This window comes from Delphinapterus leucas, chromosome 17 (genome assembly GCF_059928025.1).
Source record: "Delphinapterus leucas isolate spDelLeu-1000000601 "Yukka" chromosome 17, BTC_Dleu_Yukka2, whole genome shotgun sequence".
Lineage (NCBI taxonomy): Eukaryota > Metazoa > Chordata > Mammalia > Artiodactyla > Monodontidae > Delphinapterus > Delphinapterus leucas.
The window spans coordinates 31,461,413-31,473,662 of record NC_143145.1 but is presented as its reverse complement, the minus strand read 5'-3'; positions in this window follow the sequence as shown (position 1 = coordinate 31,473,662).

The window sequence follows — 12,250 nt, the reverse complement described above, 5'->3', positions numbered from 1 at the left end:
CTGCCTCATCAATCTCTTGCCCTTTACCAAGACCCTCTGTTTGGAAAAAATCTTAATTTTTGTGTGCTTTCAAAGAATTGAGGTGGGGAGAGGGCAACGCAGTTCTTCACAATGATGATGATGATGTGACAGAAATGCAGATCTCACAGTGACATTGCTTCATAACCAATGGGTGCTGAACTATTAAATGTGATGGACCTTCATGGTGAACCATGAGATGCTAAGGTCCCTGATAAGTTTGTGCCATATTGACAGGTGTTTTTCTTCATTTCTTCAATACTTGCCAACCTCTCTCACTTTCTCTTACAGAACTTCCCTCCTTCTATTCAACAGTTAAACTAAACTGAATTTCTTTCAGTTCTTGCAATGACGTTACATCTCTTCTAGCCTCTAAAATTTTGCTCCTTTTGACCGGATCAGCGATTCTCAAACTGTTTGTTCTCAGGATCCCTTAACACACTTAAAGATGATTGAGAACCCCAAAGAGCTTTTGTTGACATAGGTTGAATGATCATATCTACCACATTAGAAATTGAAGCTGAGAAAAATTAGTTATTAACTTTTCTGATATAATGACAAACCCATTATATCATTACAAATAACATTTTTTTATAAAAAGAAAACTATCTTTCAAAAGAAAAAATAAGTGAAAGGAGTGGCATTGTTTTATGTTTTTTCAAGTCTCTAATAGAATACAGGTAGATTCTTATGTTCTGCAATCAGTCTTTTGTAATATATTGTTCTGACTGAAGCATATGAGCAAAATCCAGCCTCAGACAGATTTGTAGTTGGAAAGGGAGATGTATTTTAGTAGCCTTTTCAGATGATTGTGAATATCCTTCTTTGCTACTATACCAAACTTCAGCAACAGCTTTTTTCAGCTTATTTGTGCTGTGGTTGCAAGACTAGTTCACAATAGAAATTTTTAAGACGCCCAATCATAGATTTACTCCCACTTCTTGGAGAGAACAAAGAAATCTCTGCTTCTATGAACCTTCTCTCAAATCACCTAACACAAGCCAACATCCTGTTACGGATGATTTCTTAAACCCTCTTATGGAACTCTCCCCATGGTTCTCTGTGGTATGTATTTTCCCTTGTTGCAATAAGTCAATCAATAATGCCAGCTTTGTCTGACTACAGGGATATTCCTAGTGGTGGTCTTGGACTGGAAAGAATCAACAATTTCTTTTATGGCCCCTTGTGAGTGGGGATTTGTAGAGTATATTTCTACAGGCAGATAAAACAACTTACTAACCAAGAGATTGCTATAAAGATAGAGCAGCAACAGCCCTACTTTAAGATTTGGTGTTATTCTGACAATACAACTGCTTTAAGTCTTTTGGCTTTCTCTTTAGAAGACCCTGAAACCCAGTAGTAAATGCTGAAAGTGTTGTTGAATTGTAACATTTGTATCTGGGCTTTGTGAATCTGAATCCCAGAGTCAGGCTCCCTGGGTTCAAATCTCAGCTCCCCTACTTACAAACTGTATGATCAGATGCAGTTTATTTATGCTGTCTGTATTTCACCTTCCTCATCTGTAAAATGGGGGTCATAGTACTACCCACTACATAAGATTGTTATGTGGATTAAAAGCATTAATATTTGTGTTCACTCTGCATAGCATCATCGGGTACATTATGCATATGTGTTTGTTTGGAAAAAAAAGTTTCTTAACAACAACCTGGACCCTGACTATCCCCTTAGACCTTAGCTTAACTGCACAGGTTTAATTAGAGACAATTTTCTTGTGTGGTTTTCACGATGAAATAGTGATGTGATTGGTAGAAAGATAACTACTTAAACAATTGAAGGTTGTGAAGTTTTTTTAAAGACCGCTAAAGAAAGTTAAAGGTATGATTACATGAAGTAGGAGATAATAAAGCATGCCTCCACAGAGTTCTAACAGCACGGCATGTTTAATCCATGCGAAAATCTGAACTTTTATACTACAATTAGCTAAGCTCTTCTATATTAATAGTATCCTAAACTTTACTTGGATTGAGATGGGAGGATATATATGTAATATGAATTAGGATTTATAATTGAAATTAATTATAATTTAAATGTACTATTTTTTTATTAGTATATTGTTAAACAATTACAGAAAATACTTAGAAAGTACAGTAAAAATTACAGGAGTCCACAGAAATGATTTTACATGAACTTTTGTGGTAAAGCCCATCTTTACAGCTATGTCAATGGAAAGTTTTAATACATGAGGAAACATTTGTGTACATAAAGGACTCTTTACGTTTATTAGGATTTTAACTACTACTGAAATTATTGAAAATATAAAATTGAAACCTGGCTTTTCTTAAGCCCTATGGACAACTTACAAATTTTCTTTTACTTAAATCTATGTGATGGCAGCAGTCACACATTTACTTGTTTGATTTACATTCATTAACTCATAAATTTAACAGATTAAATTCCTCTGTATAAATAATCTTATCTACAATGTTATTTTAAATATTTAAAAAAATTAGTGTACCTAATTTTCTGAACACTATAAAGATTCAGACTTACACGTCTAGCAAGCAGAATATTCCTAAATCTTTCATTACTACTTCTAAACAAATATTATGTAAACTTATAAAGTTAATAAATCATATAACATTTAATATTAAAAATACTGTGTACAAATCGATCAATCTGTCTTTTATACCTTTCAAAGTAAAATCACATCTCTAATATCAATTTAAAAATTTCAAGTAAGGCAACATGCCTAATAAATCAATAAAGAGTCCACATCACATAGTAGATAATACATAGTATGAACTCTGGAACTTGACTATCTTAGGTTCAAATCCCAGCTTTACCACTTACTACCTGGATAACTTTGAGCAAATTAATCCTCTGTGCCTCATTTTCTTTATCTATAAAATGCACTGATTAACAGTACCTCTCGTAGGCTGGCTGTGTGTTTTAAATAGGTTAATATTTCTAAAATACTCAAAAGAGTACCTGTTACATAAAATACACTGTTTATCAAAATAAATACATACATAAATTTCTCTAAAATATCAAATTAAGCATTTAAAAACCTAAAAAAAATTGATGATTGCAGAACTTATTTATAAATGTTATACCAAATTAATTATATGGATTTGATTTACTTATTATTTCTGTCTTTGCTTTCACAACTTCTTGTAGTTTCAAACTCACCTAACTACATAGGGGAAAAATGTAATGTCTTATACAAGTGGACATTACTTGCTCAACGTTGGTGATTGTGATGCAATCATAGATTTGAGTTATTGGCCAAAGACTTGAGGAACAGGGCCTAGGATCTGTTCTGGGTTTGTGCCTTCCAGAAGGATTTTTTTCTAAAATATTTAATGTCAGTAAGCTGATCTTACTCTTAATGGTGGGGCTCTGCTTGCTTTGTCAAAAGAGAACTGAACGTTCATAATTACAGCTATGGTTTAATTTAACAATCTGGTAACTTTAGCTCTAACCCATTTTCAACTTCAATCCTATTTCTAATCTTGTTTCCAAAATTTAATTGGCTGAATGGGAAGGATGGGATTTTTCAGCCCCTACATAGACTTTAATTTATTCACTATTTGGATTACACAAATCTCTTCATTGTCTGATAAAATTTTTCTTTCTTTTCATTTTTTTCTTTTTATACCATGTAAAATTCTATGATCATTTTATTGACAGCTTCCTCAATTACTCTGCTCCCCCTTTTTATTTATTCCTAGCCAAAACACAAAGGAAACAAATTACACTGTTACACTGACTGACACTGACAATCGAATTACTGGCCCTCTCTTGGCAAAACTTTATAACCCTGCTTCAGGCCCCCTTTAGCTGGAATACCTTAGGCCTTGTGCCTCCTTCTCTTGAAATATTTTATCAAAATCTGAAAGAAGTAGCTAAAACACTCCACCATCCTGACATTTCCTATCCAGCAGCCTGGAATTCTTATCTTTAGTCATATTATCTGGGTCTCAAAATACAACAGATGGTTGCTTAATCAAACAACTTTTCTGTTTAGCGTAGCAAGAATTGAAACTTTCCCAGCCTTTAATGTAAGAAAACCTCACTGTTTGTCATTCAATCTCCATGCAGTTATTTTCACATTTTAGTGTTTGGAACTTCCGAGGACTAACCTCTTTATTAGTTAGGACTCTTGCTTGCAAGCAACAGAGGATTACTCTGGTTAGGAAACTAGGGTTATTTAAGAAATACTGTGATAACCCATAGAATCAAAGGAAGAGTAAACAGTTTAGCCTTGGAAAGTAAGAGGAACAGGTGGACTTCGGATCTTCTCTCTAGTGTTCTGACATTTTGATGACATAGCTTGAAAATTTTTTCATTAATTACCTAAGTCCAACTCTACTCGTAAAATACCATTTAGACTCTAAGAAGTTTTATCAAAATTCAGTGGTCTTAAACCCCCTTCATTTTACAGATGAGAAAACTGATCTAGACAAGTTAAATAATTGGATTATTGTAAATATATTAAAGTTCCTTTGACACTTAACTAAATAAATCCCTCTGAGTGGTCCGTAGAGTAAATTAACTTCTAAAGCATTCCTAAGAGTAAATATGATTAAAGTGACATTTTACCAAGATGCACTGTGTAACTTCCTTTGTTGTGTCACTGAATGTGGCACCATGATCTTTATATTTATTCAGTCTTTATACTTTTCTCAGCCCTTCTCCTCTATCTACAACAATACCAAGATTATGTATCACTTGTTGCCCAAAGTCCATCAGTAACACTGAGAGCATATTTGAGAAAGACTGCCTAGAAGTAATACTTTTGGGAAAATCATATTTTTCTATATTATCTCAATACTTTTTATCTAGTGGTTTGTTAAGATTAGCTTACTCCGAAAAAATTTTTTTTCTTTGGAGTTTCATTCATTTGTTTAACAAAGATTTATTGACCATGTACTGTGTGTAAGGCATATAAAAGTTTGGGATGCATTAGTGAACAAAACAAGAAACAAAAATAAAGTATCTTAAACTTACATTCTCATTGGAGAATAAATGATAAACATATGATATAAGTAAATTATATACTATATTAGCTGATATTAAGCATTATAGGAAATAGAGTAGTTTAAGGGATCAGAACTTGGAAAGAAGGGTTGAAATTTTAAATGGAGTGGTTAGGAAAGTCCTTGCTGAGAAAATGACATTTGAACAAAGACTCAAAGGAGATGAGAAACTCCTTCATGTGGGTATTTGGGGGAAGAACTTTAGACTATACTACTTTGATTTACTTTGGATTTTTAAATTAACTGAATTGAGGTATAATTTATACACAGTAAAATGTACCCACCTTAATTTCAGAGTTTGATGAGTTTAGACAAACGTATATTCCATGTTACCACCATCACAACCAAAACACAGGACATTTTCATCACCTCCAAAACTTTCTTTACATTCTATCCCAAGCTCCACTTATTACCACTAGTCTCAGCTAACTGCTGATCTTCTTTCTATATCTATAATTTAGATTTATCTTCCTAGAGTTTCATAAAAATGAAATTATACAATATGTCTTTCTTTGTGCCTGCCATCTTTTGCTCGGCATAAACTTTTTCTGACTCATCTTTGTAGTTGTACATCTCAGCAGTTCATTCCTTTTCATCACTGTGTATTGCTTCATTGTATGAATATGCTATAGTTTGCATCTTTGTTTACTTGTTGACATTTGTGTTGTTTCCATTTTTTCACTATTGCATGTAAAGCTGCTATGGGCATTTAAGACAAGACTTCATGTGGACATATATTTTCATTTCTTTTATTGATACCTTGGAGGAGATATCTTGTTGGGTCACACATAAGTTGTATATTTATAAGAGGCTGTCAAACTCTTTTTGAAGTGCTGGCACCATTTTTATTCCTGCCATTAATGTATGAGATTTCCAATAGCTCTATATCCTTGCTAATGTTAAGCAATGTCAACCTTTTAAAATTTAACCATTCAAGTGGGTGTGTAGTGGTATCTCATTGTGTTTTTTTGTGTGTGTGTTGGGGGGTTATTTATTTATTTTTGGTTGCGTTGGGTCTTGGTTGCTGCATGCGGGCTTTCTCTAGTTGCGGTGGCTTCTCGTTGTGGAGCATGGGCTCTAGGCGTGTGGGCTTCAGTAGTTGCAACATGCAGGCTCAGTAGTCGCAGCACACGGGCCCTAGAGTGTGCAGGCTTCAGTAGTTGCAGTGCGTGGGCTCAGTCGTTGTGGCTTGTGGGCTCTAGAGCACAGGCTCAAAAGTTGTGGCATATGGGCTTAGTTGCTCCGCAGCATGTGGGATCTTCCCGGACCAGGGATCGAACCCATGTCCCCTGCATTGGCAGGCAGATTCTTAACCACTGCGCCACGAGGGAAGTCCCTCATTGTGGTTTTAGTTTGCATTTTCTCAATGGCTGATGATGTTGCTCACTTGTGAATCTTCTCTTGTGAAAAGTTTGTTCAAATATTTAACCTATTTAAAAAATCCAATTATCTCTCTTGATATTATTGATTCATAGGAAGTCTTTACATATTCTGGATACAAATCCTTTGACATTTATATGTATTGTGTCTATTTTCTCCCGGTCTGTGGCTTGACTTTTCATTTTCTTAACAGTTAATATAGTGTAGATGACTGAGTTTTCCAAATTTCAGGAGCACATGAAATAATATGGATAAAGCAGGAAATGCTAAATGCAGATGTGAAATAAATGAATTTTTTATGCCAATGACACCTTTGTCCAGTCCAAGGCCATTTCTTACATTAAAGAAAATCTTTTTTCTTTTTTTCACCATCTAACACTTGATTATATTTTTTCATGTTATTTTGCCTTGGTTTTTTCATGTAAGTCTTATTTTCTTAGCTAGATAGTGTTTCTCTTTCCATAGCTGAACTCTAAGTCTTTTTTCCTTCACTAGACTCTAAGTATTGTTTTTCCTTCTGTGTCTACAACAACAGTTTTGGGCTCACTAGGTACTGAAGAATATATCTATTCATTTGATTATATTTGAATTCCAAAGTCTAAGTTTTGTAACTATTTGGTGGGTTTGTAATTATTTTTGTGGTTTTCCATATTTTTATTAGGGTTCTCCAGAGAAACAGAACCAACAAGATATATATATATATATATATATATATATATATACACACACACACACACATATATAATAAAGAATTGACCTTTATAAAGTGTATATATATATATATATATATATATATAAAGTAAGGAATGGACTCCTGTTGTTAGGAAGGCTGAGAAATACTAAGGTATGCAGTCGGCAAGCTGGAGACCTGGGAGAGCCAATTGTCTAGTTCCAGTTTGTGTGTAAAGACCTGAGAACCAGGAGAGCTGATGGTATAAGTGCTGGTCTAAAAGCTGGCAGGCTTGAGAACAAAGAAGAGTTGATGCTTCAGTTTGAGTTTGAAAGCAGGAAAATATAGAAGTTCCAGCTCTAAGGCAATCAGGCAGAGGAGTTCCCTTTTAACTCTAGGGAGGGTCAGCATTTTTGGTCTATTCAAGCCTTCAACTGAAGTTCAACTGATTGGATGAGGACCACATCAGAGAGTTCAATCTTCTTTACTCAGTCTACCAATTCAAGTGTTAATATCATCCAAAACACCCTCACAGACACGCCCAAAATAATGTTTGAGCAAATAGCTGGGTACTCTGTGGCCCATTCAAATTGACACATAAAACTAGCCACCACATTGTAGAAGGGAAACTATCTACAACGTAACCAAGTTCTTCTCAATTTACATGGGGACCTGGCAAATCTGAGTAGGCAAATTTCAAATAAGAAGAGATGTAGCTATACAAACATTTATACTTGGTACCTACCTATAGAGATATATAGATATCTTTTTTAAAAAAATATCTATTTACTTATTTATTTATTGGATGGGCCGGGTCTTAGTTGCGGCATGAGAGATCTTTAGTTGCGGCATGTAGGCTCTTTTAGTTGTGGCATGTGGACTTTTAGTTGTGGCATGCGGGATCCAGTTCCCTCACCAGGGATGGAACCTGGGCCCCCTGCATTGGGAGTGTGGAATCTTAACCACTGGACCACAGGGGAAGTCCCAACATATAGATATCTTGAACAACACAGGTTTGAATTGCATGGGTCCACTTATACATGGATTTGTTTCAGTAAATATATTGGAAAAAATTTTGGAGATCTGGGCAATTTGAGAAAACTTGCAGCTAACTCTGTAGCTTAAAAATAGCAAAAAAATTAAGAAAAAGTTATGTCATGAATGTATAAAATGTATGCAAATACTAGCCTATTACACAGGCATAAGGTGAGTGATATTTAATATAAAATTAATAATGTGCTGGTTTTCTTACTGTTTTATAACTTGGCTTTCAAAGAATTACGTTACTGTAGAGTATGCCTCTCTCTAGTAATTGGAGAAAATGGGTATTGAGCTATCATCACAGGTAAATTTTTTTTTAATATAACAATTTTTCCGCTACCGTATTATGAATGTGACTGTAATAGTGTATGCCATAAAAATTTTATAGCCAATTTTTCATTAGCATATAGGCTAGGCTACTGTGAAGCAGTCATATTACTCCTGCTTCCTCATCAATGCATGAACTGTTTTACCTGTAAATAAATATGAATTTCTTTTTTTAGTGTTTCTTTTTTGCGGTACGCAGGCCTCTCACTGTTGTGGTCTCTCCCGTTGCGGAGCACAGGCTCCGGACGCGCAGGCTCAGTAGCCATGGCTCACGGGCCCAGCCGCTCCGCAGCATGTGGGATCCTCCCGGACCGGGGCACAAACCCGTGTCCCCTGCATCGGCAGGCGGACTCTCAACCACTGCGCCACCAGGGAAGCCCATAAATATGAATTTCTTTGTCATGTTATCTTTTTATTTTTTAATGTCTAGTGTTAGTAATACATATAACATCTACAGTGTTTTGTGTCATATAAGATAATATTGATGTAGGTACTAACAGATAATTCATGTTGTAAACAGACATAAAGTTATGGTATCAATGAATGCAGTACAGTACTATAAATTTCTCTTCCTTACAATTTTCTTAAAAACATTTTGTTTTCTTTAGCTTACTTTATTGTAAGAATACAGTATATGGTACATATAACATACAAAATGTGTGTTAATCAACTATTTATGTTATTGGTAGGGCTTCTGGTCAACAGCAGCCTATTAGTAATAGCTATACTTGGATTTTCCACTGTGCTTGGGGTTGATGCCCTTAACCCCCATGTTGTTCAAGGATCAACTGTATCTTCAATTACTAGGTACTTGATGTGAATAAGTACCTACTTTTATTATAAACAATTGTTCATTGATGCTGTTACTACATTTTTATTAAATGTGTTTTAGAACTGCATTGTTTAATGTTCCTAAATAGCTTGAAATATTCAGATGCTAATTTATAACCCCTGAAATTGGAGGAAGGTATATTCCCCACGCAGTCACTGGGTTCTTAACATTGCCTAGGTTTTACAGGATGTAAAAGAGAAGATATTTGGAGAAAAAAGGAAATCAGATATTTCTAGTTTCCATGAGGTGCCATGCTGTGGTCAGACCAAGTCACTAATGAAAGCTTCAGCTGTGGATATATAAAAATGCTATCTTCTTTGTGAACAACTAGAGACTAGACATGAATCTGAGGTTGTATCAGAAGCACTCCTTGCTTTGGTTTTCCAGGGACTTAAAATGACAAGCTAAGGCCAGCTCAGTGGTGGGCAAGATGCCCAAGTAAGACATTCCTCTCTAAACCCGCCATACTCGTCAGAGACATTGGCCCATGTTAACATAATAGGAAGCAGGGTTGTCTAATGGGATGGAAGCAAATGGAAGGAACACAAGCTAGTAAATTTGTAGATGGCATTTGTCAATAACATTGCCTACATTTTGTTGATAGAATAGTATGTCTTTTGGAATAGCTTCAGATGGCCAAACAAGGAATGGTTGGGTATAAATGAGGATGGGAAGTCCAGACAGGATATGGTTTCATCCTATTAAATTTCCAGGTTTTTGGCACTGACTCCACTGCTGTGGGGAGGAGTCTACATAGCCCATCACATCACAGCTTTCTTCTAACTTGACAGAGCTTCTATTGTACCAGGCAGATAAAACCCAAGAGAGATTCATTTGGATTTAGGCTTTGGGTGGGAACTAGGTTAAACTTTGTTCCCAGCTCATGTTCTACATATCACATTCTTATGCCAAATAAAAAAACACCCATCCCTTCAAGGTTGACATACAACTGGGTTTTACTTCACATAGTGAGATTGAATTTTTGAACAAGGAGCATGTCCCTAGGGGCCACTTATGGGTGAACTTTCACTCACTTCAAGCTGTAGGGGAAATCTCAGCAGCGTATGAATATTCAGTGAGACCATCAGTACTTCTGTTAGAATACAGATTCTGTTTGATTTTTGTAGGATAGGTACTTATTCATTAGGATTTTTCTCCTTGGAGATTATAAAATTAAATGTTTTTCTTCCTTTAATAAAATACTTTCAAAAGAGGAATTTTACTCCTTAAGCCAGGTGGATTCCAGTGATATTTACCTAACCTTCACTGACATCAGATGTTCACATAATTCAATTTACTTACAGCTCTAGCTATTTTCTAAAAGAAAAAAATTTTTCTGAGATTTTCATGATACGGAATCTCCCCACTTAGCATATAATATTTTACCTAATTTTAGATTTGGTTATAAAATTTTGTCTTTATTTTCTTCTTATTCATATTTACCACCACTTTATTACTTTGTGAATTGTTTTTGTGGGTAATAGATTTGAAACTTGGGATGTTCTTCTGTTTTTGAAGAGTTTCATATCACAAAGAGTTCCATACCACTAGGGTAGAAATTAATTCATTTTTGTGGCCTCAGTCAAAATAATTTTCAAAACAATGTTATGTTCAACTTTCACTTGATAATATTTTAGTTTTGACCATCTGTCAATATCCATTGTGCTTTCATTCTCATATTCACACATTCTTACTGTCGTGAAACATGTTGTAGCATGAAAAATATAGTAGATTATTTTTTTTCATTTAAAGTGCACAACTAGGGACTTCCCTGGTGGTGCAGTGGTTAAGAATCTGCCTGCCAATGCAGGCGACTTGGGTTTGAGCCCTGGTCCAGGAAGATCCCACATGCCATGGAGCAACTAGGCCCGAGCGCCACAACTACTGAAGCCCTTGCGCCTAGAGCCCATGCTCTGCAACAAAAGAAGCCACCGCAGTGAGAAGCCCGCACACTGCAACGAAGAGTAGCCCCCCGCTCGCCACAACTAGAGAAAGCCCGCACGCAGCAACAAAGACCCAACACAGCCAAAAATAAATAAATTTATTTAAAAAAATAAATAAAGTGCACAACTAAGACTGACTACTGGTATTACTTTAGGAATTTTCACAGCATGTTTTCTTTCTGGGAATTATTAAGTTAGTTTTGGGATCTGGACAAGTTACAAAGAATTCTGAGAATCTTGAGTTCTAAAAGTAGCTATATCAGTTCAGAGGTCAGGTAGTTTGCCAGTGAAAGGGCAGTGCTGGGGCAAGTGACCCTTCATCATGCTGTCATAGAACTGCTTCTTTCTCCTACAATCTGCAGTGTAGAGAATGGCTTCTTTCCAACCACCTAGCCCCATTCTGCCTCCTCAGTTAACATCTGATGTGGGGGCCTGTAGCCCCTGTTTGGGGCAAGGACTTATTGAAGATTGATGAGCTTGGTTGCGGCTTATCTCTCTTGGCTGCTGACAAGACTAGCTACGTTTGTTTGGAAGTTGATTTCAGTTTCTTTTGGTTTTGTTTTTTTTAACAGATGAAAATGCTTCATCAAAGGCCCAGATCCTTGTCCTCAGCCATTCTTGAGTTGAGTTTATGGTAATCATATCACTCAAACTGGGACAGTTTTGGGAGTGAAAGTCGTATCATGAATAATTACACTGGGGGACAGGTGTAAAATAAGACTGTCCCAGACAAACTAGGATGAAAGTTCACTGTATCTATAACAGTATAGAGGTGGTTTCACAGTGTATCTATAGTGAGAGTGACTGACAAGAGGAGAAATGTACTGTCATAAGGTGAACTAGGTGATAGATTGATGCCATGTACATGCAATGACCTTATAAATCACAGGCCACCAGGACCGACACAGAAGGGAAGCACTAGATCATTGCTTATCACTCATTGCTTGGTTTCAGTAAACCACGACTTGCTCAACTTTGTGTAACAGACATTTTTTGAAATATGATGAAAGTTAACAAAATGCTCTTCAAAAGAATACAC